The sequence below is a fragment of the Lactuca serriola genome, chromosome 4, assembly GCF_051521515.1.
Source record: "Lactuca serriola cultivar US96UC23 chromosome 4, Lser_US96UC23_V15, whole genome shotgun sequence".
Classification (NCBI taxonomy): Eukaryota; Viridiplantae; Streptophyta; class Magnoliopsida; order Asterales; family Asteraceae; genus Lactuca; species Lactuca serriola.
The window spans coordinates 19259965-19278875 of NC_136411.1; the positions used below are offsets into that span (position 1 = coordinate 19259965).

The 18911-nt window shown below is 31.7% G+C and overlaps 2 long non-coding RNA genes across 2 annotated transcripts; both read left to right on the top strand.

Annotated features, from left to right (window-relative positions):
* The first annotated feature begins 11761 nt into the window (after nt 1–11761).
* LOC145099973 (uncharacterized) lies at nt 11762–15050 on the top strand. Its single transcript, XR_013704735.1, has 5 exons — nt 11762–11938; nt 12450–12579; nt 13230–13788; nt 14802–14891; nt 14979–15050. It is a non-coding gene; the product is annotated as an uncharacterized LOC145099973 (long non-coding RNA).
* Nucleotides 15051–17108: 2058 nt separating this feature from the next.
* On the top strand, nt 17109–18467 carry LOC145099974 (uncharacterized). The gene is made up of 4 exons (XR_013704736.1): nt 17109–17286; nt 17374–17916; nt 17981–18047; nt 18314–18467. It is a non-coding gene; the product is annotated as an uncharacterized LOC145099974 (long non-coding RNA).
* Nucleotides 18468–18911: the final 444 nt, after the last annotated feature.

Consider the following 18911-nt stretch of genomic DNA (forward strand, 5'->3'; position numbering starts at 1 on the left):
TCTAAAAAAAATCAAACAAAAATAAAAATTATGTTACCTCATTATTCATTATCATTTCTTCATCTTTCATTTTAATTTTATTAAAAAAATTAATTAATTATAAAATATTATTTTTTATAAAAATATATTTTTAGTAAATCTATTTTTGAATTTCTTTCTCATCTTGATAAAAAATAAATAGACATTAAAATGTCACTTACCAACTATCATACTTATACTAAACACAAATTATTTTCATAATCATTCAAACATTATCTTCACTTTGAACTTTAATATTTTTCAAACTTTCACAATCGAGGTGGATAAGAATATCAAACATGTACGGACATCTTAGTGATATACCAAAGTTTAAGAACAATATTTTTCTCTCTTATAACATCAAACACTAGCATTTTATAAAAATCTCAAAAGTTTGAGAATAAACTTCTTTTTATCTCTTTTAGAACTTTGTATATCACTCAATTATTGATCCAAGTTCTTGATGTTCGTATCCACTTGATATTCTTCTTTGTGAAAAATTGAAGATTCTAATAAAATTAAAACCATATTTAACTGTTTAATTGTTTTTGATTGGTATAAAGAGATTAAAAATTGATTTACAAAATAATTTTTCATAAAAATAAGTATTTCTAAATTACTAGAGTTAAAAAAAATTAAACTAAAACATTTTATATATCAAAAAGAATAATGAATATAGGGTAACACACTTTAAAATTTATACACATTTAGTTACTTTCATTTTTCCGTACACAATTTACTAGTGAACTGGTTTTTAATGTTATAAAATACTCTTGTGGCCGACGATATATATATATATATATATATGGGGGGGGGGGGGTAATATATATATGGGGGGGGGGGGTAAAATTACGGATTTGATTATATACAAACCTCACAATATTTTAATTGTCATTGTACAATGAGTTAGATGACAAACGGACAACAAGTTGTGCCGCTAAGCCTTTTTGAATGGTAAAACTAATTCTTTTAAAGACTATATATATATATATATATATATATATATATATATATGTGTGTGTGTGTGTGTGTGTGTGTTCAGTAAAAAAATGCATAATTAGGACAACATATGTTAGAACCAATGATTAAGTGACAGTGAAACGTATCCATTTCTTTATTCATAATTAATGTATTGCAGAAGTTATTTATGTAGTTTACTTTAAAGCGATATTTTGTTATGTTTTCATTGGTTCCAACATTTGTTGTCATAATCATGAATCTTCCATATAATCATTCACTCTCACACACACACACACACACACTCTCTCTCTCTCTCTCACTCTCTCTCTCTCTCTCTATATATATATATATATATATATATATATATATATATATATATATATATATAGGAGTAGGATCAATTGAGAACACCAAAAAGGTTGAGAACGCGAGAACACATCTGAGCCGTCTAAATATTCAAATCTAAGGCTATTATCAAACGGGTAATTTATGTTAATTCTAAAACTATTTGTAGTAAAGTGTAACATTTAAAATGACATAAGGGTATAAAAGTAATTGAAACTTTAGGTCAATCCTATAATTTCTCATTCTCACTCTTATTTCCATTAAAGATTGTCGTCTCCATATTCACCCCCCTCTCAAACGATTTTCATAGCCCTATCAGATCTGCAAGTAGATTTCCAATCGGCCTTCTGCAACTCGATCTATAATTGGTCTCCGACAACTCGATTATGGTCTCAATTAACGACCTTCAAAAACCCTAATTTTATAAGTATACACACTCTCATTTTGTGTGGTGGCAACAGCAGCAGCTAATCGTATCCTCTGAGGTTTGTAACCCTAGAGTAACAAAATCATCATTAGATTCGATGGTAAGCTAACACAACTTTTTGATCAATCACTTCGTTTCTCATATTAGTTACTGTCCTGGATATTCATTTCCATGGAGTTAAATTTTTTTTTCTGTGCGTATCAGGTGCCTAAGAAAGAGAAAGCCCGTCCACTGTCATCTAAGCCCGCCAAGTCCGACGGCGGAAAGCAGAAAAAGAAGGTCAATTTTTGATTTACTTAAAACTTCTAGTGTTTGAAATGTCACGTTTTTGTTGGATTTATCATTTATTCGCTTAGTTTTTGTGGTAATTTACTCATGATTTGGTATACTTTGAGGTATAATCTCTTGTTCATGATTTGAGTTTCTGAATAATAGCAATGTAATTCTTCATAATTTGATTCTCAGTCTCCAATTCTGATCAATTTCGCATATGCAAGTGTTAATTTTCTTCGTTCTGCATTTGGTTCTACGATTCAAACAAACAAACAAACAGATCGAGTAACAACCAAGGTTGTGAAGGGTATATACATGTAATATTAGTCATATTTTACTTATATATTTATCAGTGAATAAAATTGTTTTGGTTTCTTTTGATTGTTAGTACCTTCAACCAAATTCATCACACAATCGACCTTCCCCTTGAAATATAGCCAAGCAGACTTGGAATCATATTCACGGGAAAATATTGTGCACAGAAGTTGATTAAACACGATGATATATGGGTATTTGAATATGGATTTTTGTAGAGGTCCTTTGGAGTTGTTTAAGAAGATGAAATTTGAAGAATTTGAGCTAGAGGAGAATTAAAAAATGTATTATGTTCTATATTTTTCATATGTAAGTTATATTATATTTTGATGAATTCATTTATGATAGAATGTGTATTTTATTTATGAATAACAGTGTATTCATTTGTGAATAGCAGTGCATTCATGTGTGAATAAATGTACTTATTTATGATTAGAGGTATTCATTTATTTATTTGTGAATACCAAGATTTTAATTTGGTAATAACAATATATTCATTTTTGAATAACAGTGTAATCATGTGTGATAAAGTATATTTATTTATGATTAGTGGTATTATTTTATGAATAAATGATAATTTTTACACTCCTTTTATTTTCGGTTGATTAAAAAAAGAATTGGATTACTTATAAATTAGTGTGTATTCATTTGTGATTGGAGTAGTATCAAATTTTTTAAATTAAAAAAAATCATTTATGAATACAAATATATTGATTTGGGTTCGATTTCTATTTATCTTTTTGAAAAAAAAACTTGAAATAGGTGAAAAAAAATTATTTTTTTGAAGAAAAAAAATTAATTTTTTTTTTCCAATTTTAAAATATTTTTGGTAAATTTTCATAGATTCCATTAATAAAAAAAATAAAAAATCGAATAATTTTTTCTTTTTTGGTAACTGATCCTAAATTTAAGGGAATTTTATTGAAATTAATTTAATTAAAATATACAATTACTAATATGCCCATGTATATTGATTGGTCCAGAATTGTTTTCGCGTTCTCAACCTTTTAAGTGTTCTCATTTGATCCTTCCCCTATATATATATATATATATATATATACATATATATATATATATATATGTGTGTGTGTGTGTGTATATATATATATATATATATATATATATATATATATATACTAGGCGAATGCCCGCGCGTTGCGCAGAAACACCGATATAATAATTATTTGTATATACTAAATTGATATAATGTATTGATTATTTTGAAGCATATGATAATGTATATATTTATTATAACTTCATAATCTCAATCGTTTGAATGACTTCTACCCGTGAGTTACACATGAATAAAATTCAATATAATATATGATTTGATGTTATTTATAGTTGTTTTTATTGTTAATTAATTTTTTAAAACTTATTTGCTTAATGTTTTAATTTGGGTTAATACCTTAAAAACCATTATTTATACATGTCCGTTTCGATTTAACCCTAATATTTTTATTTGTTACTTATTTGCCACCGTTAATGAGATGACGTTCCATTTATTACACCTTACCCGGTTAACAACCGGTAATCAAGTCCTTGTCGGTTGCATCTTTTCACTCGATTACTAATTCTTGGGAACGTGCATAGTAGCCACCACCTTTTCCCTCATGTCTGACTAACAAAGGGGTATCCCTTATCAGATACCATCATCGTCAAAAGAGGGTTTTGCAAGAGGGTTTTGAAAGAGGGTTTCTAAAGGTTTTCAAGGGTTCGATGGCAGAATCATCACGGAGAATGAAAAGTAAAGAATCAAAGGCGACAAAGAAGACAAAGTTCATATACGTACGTGATGAAGAAGAGTCTGATGATGATCGTCTTGACTTAGGATTGTTGGATGTTGAACCAGATAACTTCAATCCTACATCTAACTTGTGTGACGACCCTTTTCTTAACATTTTATGTGATGATAAAATGTTAAAGAATAATCAGTTTGAAGGGGACGATGAAGCTGACGTTGAAGACATTCACCAGGAAGAGCTTGAGCATGAACACCTTGTAGATGAAAATGGCTTGGAAGTGGGTGTCGAGTTCAGGGTGCACGATCCTACCGTCAAGTGGAACCAAATGAAGCCTACAGTTGGTGAGTTATATGAGTCTCCTGCTCAGTTGAGGTTTGCACTCACTAACTATGCTGTAGCTAATGGATACCAACTTTGGTTCATGAAAAGTGATAAAAGCAGGGTAATTGTTAGGTGTGGGAAAAAAAATGCAAAAAAAACCATGTCCTTTTAGGATCCATGCTTCGTGGAAGTATAATGAACGTACTTTTCAGATAAAATCTATGGTTGAAACACATCTTTGTGCAAGGAATTATAATTTTGGACATTTGGTTAGTTGTAATTGGTTAGCAAAACACTACATTAGGGACATAATTAGGAAGCCCAAAATGACACTGCCTGAGATGATGGAGGATGTCCTTACAAAATATTCAGTGAAAGTGTCAAAGGGGCAATGTCATAGAGCAAGGGTAAGGGCAAGGGAGATGATAGAAGGTAAACTGGAGGAACACTATGCTAAGATATGGGATTATGCCAACGAAATCCTTAGATCTAACCCTGGAAGTACATGCAAAGTAGGAGTGTCGGTAAATCCAGATGGGGTGAATTATTTTGAACGGTTTTATGTATGTTTTAAGGCATTGAAAGATGGATGGAATACAGGGTGCAGACGTGTGATTGGCTTAGATGGATGTTTCCTAAAGGGACAAATCAAAGGGGAGATTTTGACTGCTATTGGAAGAGATGCTAACAACCACGTGTATCCAATTACATGGGCTGTAGTAAATGTAGAGAACAAACAAAATTGGACTTGGTTTTTACAGCTGTTGGTTGATGACTTGGGTATTGAGGATGGAAGGGGTCTAGTTGTTATTTCAAATCAACACAAGGTAAACATAAATACTACAAATTTTTTTATGTATTCATTTATATTGTCTAACCCATATTAATGTTGAATTTACTTATTTCAGGGACTTCTAGAATCTGTGAAAGCTATCCTTCCACATGTTGAACACAGGCAGTGTGCACGACACATTTATGCCAACTTCAGGAAGAGGCATACAGGTTTAGAGTTGAAAAACTTGTTCTAGGCTGCTGCAACTAGTTCACATGAAGGGGATTTTGTGTCTAACATGGAAAAAATTAAGAAAATCACTTCAAATGGATATGATTGGTTGATGTCTAACAATCCACAATCATGGTGTAGGGCATTTTTTGGACAAGGGTATGCATGTGAGGCAGTGGAAAATGGGGTTTCTGAGTCCTTTAACTCCATGATCATAAATATTAGGAAAAAACCACTTATCACAATGTTAGAGGAAATCAGAATCTATGTCATGGCTAGGTTTTATTATTTGGCTGATAAAGCTTCTACTTGGAGAACTGAATCGTGTCCAGCTATCATAGAGAGAATGAAGGAGTTTGGAAAAGAGATGAGGTAAATTCTTACATAAACTTGTTACTACTTACCATTAAATTGTGTTGTATAGTTAACATGAAATTGTTATTTTTAATTTGTATTTATAGGAACTGGAAAGTTATAGCAACTGGGGGGGTCTGTATTTGAGACAAGGTATGGGTATACAGCTTACAAAGTGGATTTGGAACAACACTATTGCACATGTAGACTATGGGAGATATCTGGAATACCATGTGTGCATGGTCAAGCAGCAATAAACTACACTCACATGAATCCAACTGATTTTCTAAGCATTTGGTTCCAAAAAGAGAAATTTATGGCTACATATAGCACAAATATATCACCAGTGAATGGAAGCAACCTGTGGGCACCCATTGATTATATAAAGCCATTACCTCCATTGACAAGGAGAATTCCTGGTAGGCCAAAAACCAAGAGAAGAAGGCATGTGTCTGAGGTCAATGATTCCAAGTTCCCAACTGTTAGAGCTAGAGTTTGTAGGACTGTTAGGTGTAGCAAATGTTTACAATTCGGACATAACCTGAAATCCTGTAAGAATGAGCGAGTGATGAAGGAGTATGTGCCGCCTAGAAAACCAGGAAGGCCAAGGAGGGGTGGAAATGGTATAACAAACAAGGATGGAGAGGGAACTTCAAAACAAAAGGCAGTTAAGCTTGTAGTGAAAAGAAAGAAGAAGACAAAGAAGGTTGGAGAAGGATCCTCAAACCAGGATGACCAAGGTGGGGTTGAAACTGCAAATCATGCAACTGTGCAAGAAGAAAATGGAACTGTACAGGAAACTGCACCAAAAATTGTGAATGATGCAGATGCTATTTCTGATGAAATTGATGTATTGTTGTTGCAAAAATGTGGTTATGAACCTCATGAGATTGAACAGGCTATGGAAAGGGTAGATGCTAATGAGATTGAAGATCACTTGCTTGAAGATAACCGGCTTGAAGATAACTTGGAAATGGTATGCCAACCTTTACTTTAAATTTCTTAAAACTAATATGTGATTTACATAAGGTAATTAACTAGATCATGTCTTACAGGGTGGAGATGCTAATGAGATTGAAGATCACTTGGAAGCAGACTTAGAAGAGGATGTTAATGAGATTGAAGATAACTTGCTTGAAGAAAACTTGGAAATGGTATGCCAAGCTTTACTTTAAATTTCTTAAAACTAATATGTGATTTACATAAGGTTATTAACTAGATCATGTCTTACAGGGTGTAGATGCTAATGAGATTGAAGATCACTTGGAAGCAGACTTAGAAGAGGATGTTAATGAGATTGAAGATAACTTGCTTGAAGAAAACTTGGAAATGGTATGCCAACCTTTACTTTAAATTTCTTAAAACTAATATGTGATTAACATAGGGTATTTAACTACATCATGTCTTACAGGGTGTAGATGTTAATGAGATTGTGCCACCAGTGAAAGAAGTTGCTATACAAGGTTTAGATGCTAATGCTTGGGTTGGTGAAGATGATGGGAATATTGACTTCATTGAAGATACACAAGTTGTTGGGAGGCCTAGGAAAAGGAAGATTTCTGAGAGAATTGTGAAGATCAAGCTGAAGAAAGCAGTTTATGATAAGGATGGAAGGGGTTCTAGTATTAAGAAACCAGTTAATTTGGAGTAGGACTATTTAGGAGGGGGTATCATGGGCACTATGTATTTTGCTTGCCCTTTTTGTTAACATTTCATCAGCTTTTGGTAACAACCATCCAATTGTATATCAGCATCTGGTAGTATTCAATTAGGCCTTTTTGAACATTGGTAGTTAATGGCCATTAAAAGATTGTTGGGCAATTGGTTGTTTGGTACTGATTGTAATACCCCCTTTTATGTTATTATGAATGCAAGTATTTGAAGTTAATGTCATTTCACTTTGCTTGTCATTTCACTTGCTTACAATCATATGTTAATTGTCATTCCAGTTAATGTCCTTTACTTCCTTGTTTTAGTACATTACCATAACTACATTGTAATGAATCACTATAATGCAATTACCAATTCACTTGCTTACAATCATATGTTAATTGTCATTCCAGTTAATGTCCTTTACTTCCTTGTTTTAGTACATTACCATAACTACATTGTAATGAATCACTATAATGCAATTACCAATTCACTTGCTTACAATCATATGTTAATTGTCATTCCAGTTAATGTCCTTTACTTCCTTGTTTTAGTACATTCAGTTATTACCAAGTTTTACCAAGTTCTACTACATTTCACTTGCTTACACAAGATTTAGTACATTACCATAACTACATTGTAATGAATCACTATAATGTAATTACCAATTCACAGGGACATAAATAAGATTGGATTACTGTCAATACACTTCTCCATCAAACATTACCATAACTACATTGATCACCTGCCCTAACCAAAATAAAAAACCTACAACAACCTTAACCCTACCAAATACAAAAAAAATTACAACTGCCCTAACCAACTGGTTCTTAAAATACAATGCCAATTAACAAAATTACTCCAATAACCACCAACATCACCAACACAAACTTCAACAACTTGATCACCTGCAGAACACCACTAGCAACAATTTCGTTATAGGGCTCCCTTTCATTAGCATAAAACTCCATCTCTTCCGTGTCAAGCCACTTGAAATATTTACACCCTTTTTTGGTACCCTGCCAACAAAAGCTTCATTTACTAACTTTTGAAAGATAACAAAATAAAACAAAATCCCTCAATTTTACCTTATAGTTAGGGCATGCCTTGAACTTTCTTCCTGGGTTTTTATCAGTTCTTGAAACTGAGTATTGCAGTTGATCACCACAATCACACTTAGTGCGATAAATCGGTTTGCTGATAGAAGTTGTTGAAGACGAAGCCATGGAAAAGAAGAAGACGTGATGTGTGAGGAAGAACGCCTTTTGCAAGAGTGAAGGAGAGGTTTTGGGGAAAAAGTGGATTTTGGGTATCTAAAATGTTAGGGTAACCTATTAAATCGACGAAACCGGCTACCATTGACTTTTCATAACCAGTCAACACAATTAATGGCAAATAAGTAACAAATAAAAATATTAGGGTTAAATCGAAACGGACATGTATAAATAATGGTTTTTAATAATTTCTATCATTATAATTATTTAAAACATCAAACATTGTTTTTTATTTTTAAGCTAACAATATAATCATTTATATAGAGTTGTTTTTAACTATTGTTATTGTAAGTTATTTTAAGCTACTTATTTGGAAACTTTTAACGATTACAAAAATATATTTAAGAAATATTTTAGTTAAATTGAGATTACAATCTAGTTTTTGCTTTTATCACTACAATTTATCCCTTTTAACTATTTACAAAATATTCTTTAGTTTTTTTAAATGAGACTGAAATTTATATTTGAGTTGACATTGTAATGCATAGAAACACTTATATAGCTGAAGTCTTTACAAATATATATATATATATATATATATATATATATATATATATATATATATATTAAAATATAACACTAACGTTGTTGTTAAATTTGATATAATAATTCATATATTAATTTGATATAATATATTGATTATTTTGAATTATATGATAATATATACATCTATTATAACGTCATAATCTCAATCGTTTGAATGACTTCTACTCATGAGTTACACATCAATAAAATTAAATATTATATATGGTTTAATATTATTTATAGTTGTTATTTTTAACTAATTTTTTATAATTTATTTGCTTAATGTTTTAATTTCTATCATTATAATTATTTAAAACATCAAACATTATTTTTTTGATTTTGAAGGTAACAATATAATCATTTATATAGAGTTATTTATAAATATTGTTATTATAAGTTATTTTAAGCAACTTATTTGAAATTTTTTAACAATTATATAAATATGTTTAGGAAATATTTTAGTTAAACTTGTTGGATTAATGTCTAAGTCCATAACTATAATTGGTGAGACTTGACCCGACCCGACATGGTCCATTTGGGTTGCATGGCATCATGCATTTGGATAGACTATAATGAGAGAAATAACACTTAAGGATTGTTAATATATTATAAGTTCTAATATATTAATAGGATTATTTAATTAGTATTGATCAAGAATTAATCTAGGATTAATTAAGTGATCAAAAGAAGACTAATTAAATATATGGGTTGATTGTGTAAATCACCCATACTTGTATAGTGGGCTAATGCTCCATGGAATTTTCAAGTTGGGCTAAAACTCATAGGATGCTCCATGGTGTATTTGAACCTATGGATCCAAGAAAATGGAAAGTCATGACAATTAGGGTTTACCCTAATTGTAACACTATATAAAGATCATACTCTTGGAAAAATCGGCCACTATGTAAGATAGAGAAGGGCTAGCCGATTTCAAGTGTTCTACATTTCTCTCAAGGTTATTCCAAAAGCATATGATGTTGTGTGAACCATTTGAGGTGTCACACTTGGGGCACTAGGCACTTAAGCTTCATGAAGACTTTCTACATCAAAGAGGTATGTATTCTATCTTCATTGTTTTGTATGCTAGATTAGGATAATACCTTGGAAGTTCATATTTGCATGTATAATAGAGAAAACATAGATCCAAGATATTTAGGGTTGCATGTACACTTAGGAGTGTTAGAATGCTCAAAACCCAACAGTGGTATCAAAGCCTAGGCTTGTTTTCTTGTTATACCTGCAAAAGTAGATGAAAAATCGAGTTTTGATGCTTTCTGCCCAGCAGACTCGCTGAGTCCGTGAATGGACTCGCCGAGTCCAAGGCAAAATGCATCCAACTCGCTGAGTTGGTTCGTGCACTCGACGAGTTGGACCCCCAGACAACATAAATTCGACTTTTTTGGCTGGAATTGGACTAAGAACATTACCCTAAGATGTTTTTGGACTTATAAACTTGTTTTTGATGTGGTAATGTTCATGCTAATCCAATTTCAAAAATAATTGTCAATAGATTCATGTTTTGAATTAGTTTAGTGATTAGGCTAATTACATGAAAAAGTTTGATGTGAATTATCTTGTTCTTATGAGTTGCTTAGATTAATAGAAAGTTATGTGAAATTATTGTTTTCAATCCAAATTAATCTAAGAGTTGATTCTAAAATGTGTTTTTGTAACTTGTCCTCAAGTTATATGAAAAGTCACATTTAACTTTCATAAAACTCATAAAAGTTGGCAAAGGTTACAAAAATGAAGAGTCTAGTTCTAATTAAATGGTTTTTTGACTCCATAACTTGTCCTCAAGTTATGGAGGACCAAGAGTCTCTTCATTAAATAATAAAAAAAAGTGTAACCTTAATTAATTCCATAAGTTATAAAATAAAGATAAGTTAATTCTTTTATTAGTTTAAAGTCTTCCATAACTTGTCCTCAAGCTATGGAACTTGAAGAGTTTTTGGATTAAAACTACTTTAAACACATAAGTTATGGAATTAATTAGTTTTGAATAGTTTCAAAACTTGCCCTCAAGTTTTGGAATTTGTAAAGTTTTCTCTTATGAATACTTTAATTCCAAGATAGCCTTTAGAATTTTAAAAGTTAAAATTCAACCCTTATACTTTATAATATTATAAGTTAATAATATATATATATATATATATATATATATATATATATATATATATATATATATATATGTATACACTACTAGAAAACAGACCTTTAATGACGCGCTTTTTACGACACGCGCTGATTAATGATACGCAAAAGGACGTGCCCTTAAAATAATGTTATCTCTCCAAAAAAAATTAAGGATTTACGTCACGCATTATTGCGTGCCCTTAATTTAGCGTCTCGAGAAAAAAAATTAAAAACACGGAAGGCGCTTTATCTTAAACGCATGTCGTCTGTACCTATCGCTTTATAATTTTAATGAAACGCGCTTTTAGTAGACAAGGGGGAAACGAAATCCCCAAAATTTTGAAAACCCGCCTTGTTTTTTCTATCTTCTATCTATCGTTCATACTTGCAATCCACTCTCCCCTCTCTGATACTCTCTCCTCTAGATCTCTCTTCTATCTATCTTTCATCCTTGTTTTTTCTATCTTCTATCTATCTTTCAATATTTCTCCACTTCGTATTTTTGGAGCTCAGCACCAGCCATACAGAGGTCAACGGTGGCAAATATTCTCTTTTCTCCCTCTCAAACGTCTTTATTTCCGTAATTGTTATCGTAAGTGTGAAAATCTCTACCTTATAGCTTTAATTTAAACTTTAAGTTGTTCTAGGGTTGTATTGAACCATAGTAAGAACACGTACTGGATATGGGATACGATTTCATACCGAACGCTTGGGAACACGTCTTGGATGATCCAATGATTTTAAAATTGAACCGACCTTACTTTTATTCGTGTATATGGAACATAGGAACAATGATTTAGATCGCCAATTAAAGTTTGGGAACACCGATGATTTAGATCGCCCCATTAAAGACTCTCTTTACGATTGATTTTTCTTACCCACCGACTCTCATCCATTCCCGTGATCCTCATCTTTCCTGTTTCACCATATCTGTCAACGGTTATGTAAAGATTACAATGGCCCTAAACTCGACTTTTCTCATTGTTTCTGGCAAAATATCGAATCACCATAAAAAATTATAGAATGTCTAAAGTCTTGTTGTTATATTTTTTTTGCACACCTTGAATCGTTTAATCGACACTCTTTTTTTGCACCACTTCCAGGAAAACGATCCAATCGACGCGATCCGACCTTAAATGCACTTCTTCAGACAAAAAGGGTGTATATACATACCATATTCTCTCCATTCAAGATTGGTCCGGTTCAATTGTACTTTCCCTCTTTCTCTCATAGGTAACGTGATTGATCTATTTTTTTTATTTATTTTGTTTCTGTTCTTCATCATTTTCTTCCTTTCTGAAATTAGGGCTTTTGATAGCTAACGTGATTGATCTTTTTGTATTATTGATTTTGTGTAACAATACTCTTTTTTGATTCTTACATGAATCAGGGTTTAACAACTAAACTCTACAACTATATAGAAGTTAATTGGTTAATAACTATTTTCTCACTGTCACATTCACGGCTCTTTTGTAACTATTAATTTGAACTTTTCAAGATATTACAAAGAATGATCCAAGGAGGAGAATATATTGTTGGAAATGAGCTGTCTGTTTCAAGTTATACTCCAAATGGAAGTCTTCAATACTCACGCTCATGTTTGTTCAAAATATATTGTTGGATTATTAGTTTTGGTTTCAATTCATGCTTTTATGACTTCCATTATATTTTCCTTTGAAATTCAAATTGGTTTCTGATGGGCTGATTTTCCATAGCTTCAATCAATTTTGACTATTTGGTTTTCATTTTTTTCAATGTTTGATGATTGTTTTTTCATTTACTTTACGTAATAGTGTTTAATTTCATTAGAATAGTTGCTTTTTATGTTGGAAATAATTACATGATGAGAGATGTTGATAAATGTGTGTGATGATGCCTAACAGGTGTATGATGAAATGCCAAGGAGAAGATGTCCTAGAAGATAGGCTAAGTATTGTGTTTGCTTGAGGATGAAAGTATATACAATGAAGTATACATGAAGCCGATTAAGGACATGTCTGTGACTTTGTTGTCTTCCACTAACCACATCATCAGGCTAGTTTGCAGATGGGTCAATGTTCAACCCACACGCTCTTGGACATGATGGGGTGATAGAGCCACTTAGTATTCTTGAGCTCGGACCAAGGCTAGTCATCCTAGGACTAGGTATAGGTGGGCATTCAGAGTTGCATCGACTATGTTTCCAGAATAACTAGGTAGACATGTCTCAACCAACCGAGTTATGAATTGAGTTGTTACCTGACCCGGGACTAGAGCACTGACCCGACCCAAGAAAACTGGCATCGGCATAGAGCCTTCCAACCCATAAACTAGAGGTCAGAGTCGGGTCAGGCCGAAATACTCTCATTAGGAATGAGCGGGTAGAGATGACAAGGAATACACTTAGGAAAGAACGAAACTGAATCAGGCCAAAAAGAACCTTCTCACGTCTCCTACTCTAAGGTATGCTTTCCTTACCTCGCTTTTTGACCTAAGTTAGTGATACATCCTCGTGTTTTTCTTTGGACTTGGGGTTGATGATAAACAACTTGATGAAGAATTCTAGGAAGAATTGTTTACTGAACGATTTGAAATCCGAATCTCTTTATATTTTCTTATTTGAGTTTTTATTTTGAAACACAATTATTTTGAAAAAAGATACTAATTGATAAGTTAATGGTTATAGATCGTGCATTATCTAGCTTATTCTGGAGGTAGATGGAAACACTGTTTGGGTTTGTATAAGACGTGGACATGTCGTATTTAAAGCAACATGTGATTAACAATTATTCATTTATGTGTGAGCATACCCATTTTATCTCATGTAATAGGGCACATAACAAATTTTTATTTTTTCTATAATTATACGGAAGTATTCAGGCTACTTTTATAGATAGTGTCAGTGCACTTTCTAATGGAACAAAAACCAGAAGCCCTGAACATTTTGCAAGTCCAAGGGAGATTCTTATTGAGATTAAGAGTATTGGAATTTATCTAGAGCTAGTGGTTATTAGATGAAGTCAACAAAGTCTACATTGGTTAGTTTACTAATATAAAATAAATTCCCTTTTAATGAATTTATATCTGCATAAAGTATTTATCTAATGTGCTTAATGAAATATGGGTGATTTTATATATTTAGGCCTGGTGTATGCTTCTGTTTGGGTGTCCAGATAATATAACGGATATCATAGTGGCATCTTTGACTATAGGTGACTTGAGACTGATCAAATTAATATTCTCAAGACTTCAGATTAAAACAGAGATAATTTGGTTTGCATGTAGAAACTATCCTAAGGGTACAATCAATGATATGGTTGAAGATGTTTCTCAGCCTTGTTTAATTAACATGATTTATGTCATAGGACAATCTGCTGGTGCCCATATATCTTCTTGTGTACTATTTTAGCAGGCTATTAAGGAATCCAAATGAGAGACCATCTATGTTTTATTTATTTATTTATTTATGTGATTAGGTGGAACTTGAGGCTATGAGGACAGAGTATGGAAATGCTTAATTAGAATGTAGTGCAGCTAATGAACGTTGCAAGTTATTGGCTTCTGAGGTTATTGTTTATATAAATGTTGCATTGGATTTTACTGCAAGCAAAGTAAATGGTTTGAAAATTTATTTTCATAAAACATTGGTTTAGGAGAAGAATATCTAGCCTGGAGAAGGATTGCCAAGGTCTGCATGCAATTCACTGTTGAAGCTCTACAAGAAGGTATTTACTTGAAAGGATTTTTTAATTTAAGAAATTGTCAATTATTGAGTTATTGTAAATGCAAAATTTGGCTCATTATGTTTTGTTATTGGTCAGAGAAAAAGGTGTTGCAATCTATGCTTCAAAAAGCTCCTATACTTACCAATCCAGTGGATATTAAAAAGCCTCCAACTAATAGAAAGAAAGCATCAACTTCTACAGATGATCTTGGTATGTGATTAAGTTGATTTATAAAAAATTCTTATTACTTGTCATAGGAAGTTAACTATATTCAGTAGTTAGAACTGATAATGTTGTTGATTGATGGAGTAGACATGAGATGAAGAAGATACTACAACAACTGTTGGCTTCTCAAAGTATGAGTATGGCAAGGGTGTTGTTATTCACACCCAAAACTAGATTGAAACCAGTTTTAAAGGCAAAAACCATTTTGACTTTGCTAAAGCATCTAACCCATTACGATATCATAAACTTACATTTATGACCCTCATGTTATATATTCATTTTAATTTTGATCTTTTGTGTTCTTAAATATAAATAAACATATTAACAAATTGTATATATTTTATTTTACATATTATTTTATATTCTAATTCTTTATATTACTTAATATAAATAATATTACATATATAATCTTTATTTAACATATTATTTTTTAGATGATTTGCATTTTTATAGTTATTAAAAGATATAATCATATATTAATAATATAAAAAATGTATTACTTCTTAAGATACGAGTCTTTGACAATTATTTTTTTAATTATTGTTTTTTTTATCTTCCGTATTTAATCATGAAATAGATAACTCGAACTTGCTAATAAAATGGAATGATATGTTCAAATATTACATCTATAACCATCTTATTTATATTATTTACATGCTTTCCGATTATATTTCAAGACAATATAATAAGTATAATATAAATCATTAATAATTTTTTATGAACATCTAGCCATCTTTTTATATTAATTACGAAATAGATCTTTAACTTTTAAATTGTATATTTCGAGGTGCGCTAATATTTTGTTGTATAATTCTTGTTGAATTTGAGACAAATTATCTTGATTATATATAGAACAACATTATCATTAAAACGAGCTAGCTAGTGACTAGAAAAATAACCAAACAATTTAAAAATACCATTCATGTAATTTACTTTTATATATGTTAAAGATTAACTGTATAAATAATTCCAAATCATAAATACCATTCATGTAATTTACTTTTAATATATGACACTGAATAAAATAAATAGACAGTAAATAAAACTGTAGAAGATTGGATTTATAATTACAACAAATAAAGAAAAAAAATTAAAAATATAATATAGCAAAATATAAATTAGTAAAATGAAAAACTAAATTACGAAGGATAGATTTGTACTTATAGTAAATTAAAAGGAAAAGAATTAAAGATGTAAGATGTGATCGGTTGTAATGGTCAACAGTGGTCACATCAAGGTTTTCAAAGTGGTTTTTGGGTGCCAATAAAATGCCCCGTATGGTAAGTGATACCAATAATAATAATATCCCACCAAGAAATCCCACTCCTCTTACTCTGACCACATCTAATAGATCGACATGCGCCCAGACCTGATCACTTTTTTGAAGCAAGAGCAGTTGAGGTACAACAACTCTTGTATTTGTAATACATTTGCTAAAACTGGGTAGATTTGCTAAAGGTGCTTTTCTATTCTATTCTTTTTCATGAATAAACTTAATAAGTCCATGCATATGTTAAATCGGTCCAATAATAAAACCATTTTTCATAGTTGATTAATACTTGTGCATAAGTCCTTAGCATATGTAATATCAAAGAAGATAATGGACAATGTATATTGTGAATATGATTTCTATTTGATATATGTAGATATCTTATTTAACTGCATTGCAACTTGGAATTAAATGGATATTTTTGGAGGCTTTTTCATAAGGGGTGATTGCTCATGAAGGTAGTTTAATAATCTATTTACTTGGGTAATCAGTAATGCCTCATTTACTTTCTGTGTATAAATAAATAATTTATTTCTTTTCCTATTTGCTTATAATTCAGTACCTTTGTGATTGAATGGAGCCTCAAGTACCATGTGAACTTATGAGAGGGTATTTGGATTTTGCACCTCATGCATGGAATGTAACTGTGGTTAAGAAGGGTGATTCAGACATTTGAATGGTAGTGGATGCATGTTGTCCTCATGATATAAGAGAAGAGACAGATCCATAATATTTCTACAGGTATAATATCTATTTATACATACATGATGATGTGTAATTATGACATATATACTATATATATTAAGTTGGTTGGTATTTTACTTCTAGGCATATTCCTCTTAATCGGATCAATGGTGATGCACACTGTTCTTTTCCTTCTCTTTCTGCTGCATATGAAGACATCAAGGAAGGAGATTCAATCTCAACAACTCTTATTGAATGCTAAGGTCTTGTATGCAAAACATTTTCCGGTTTGTGTTGCAGGTTTGAGATGTTCGAGACGAAGAAGATGATGAACAGTGGGATCTGAGAGGGTGATGGCCTCCAATTCTATGATTTTTTTCTTGTTCTTTTGATTCATGCGAAAAACACACAAAAAACTTTTTTTTGGTATTTTGCTTCAAACGAAAATCACAGGAACAACAAAAAAAAACTCTTATTTCTTTTTCTCCTTATTCTTGTTTCGATTGGTAGCAGGAAGGTCTTGGCCTCTTGGGTCACTCTTATTTCCTTTTCTCCTTCTGCTTTTCTATTTTCTGGCTCAATTATGATGTTGGTGATGTTGGTTTCGATAGTGAGCAGGTAAGGGTGATTTGATGGAGGCTTGAAATATTCATTTGTGATGGGTTCGTGGAGAGTGTAACGGAGCAGGTAAGTAAATTTCTCAGATTTTGTTTTCATTTGCAACAGGACTGACAGGTGTATGGTGTTTCAGGTGAGTTTGGTGGTGAAGTTTTGAAGGCTCAAACAGATAATGAGTGTAGTGGCGAAGGATAGAACATGTACCATTTCTGCAGTTTTGTTTGGTATTTTTGGTGTTGATCCAAGTGGAATTGCAAGTGGATAAAACTTTTGCCTGAACACATTTTCTAGAATATACCACAGCCTGATTAAATAATAAACACAAACAAATAAATAAAATGAATGTTGCATTCACTTAAGGGATCCCAAGGTTGCATTCAAGTGTTAATCCAATTGGAATTGCAATCTTACCTGTGAACTTGGTAGGTTTAAAAGTAGAGTGTCATAACAAGAATTAATTTTACAGGATTGATGAAAGAGAATAGCTCTGGAGTTAGAAGAGGAAAAGAAAGCTCAAGCTGAAAGAGATAAGATGCTGCAAATGCAAGTGTTGCATTCTTCATTTCAATTGTTACTATGAAACACAGAGTAGATTAGATGAATACAAATTTATATATTATAATGAAATAGAATTGTATGACATTAAATTTTATGCAATGGATTGTATTTTTTGTATATGGTAATTTATTTCTATTATGAGACATTAAATGCAAATTTAATTTAAAAATTAATAAATATATAAATATATATTTTTTAAACATTTAAAATTATGATACGCAAAAATGTGTGTCATCTTCATTTATGACATGGCCTTTCTTGACAGGGGCTTTCTTGATACGCATTGCGTGTCATTAACACGCGCGTCGTAAGGTTACGACACACGAATGTGTGTCGTCTTCCTTTATGACAGGGCCTTCCTTGATGCGCGTTGCGTATCGTAAACACGCGTCGTAAATGAGCGTCGTAAATGCGCGTCGTCTCTCTTTATGACAGGGCCTTCCTTGACGCGCATTTGCGCGTCGTCTGAGCCTTTTACGACGCACAATGAGCGTCGTAAAAGGCTG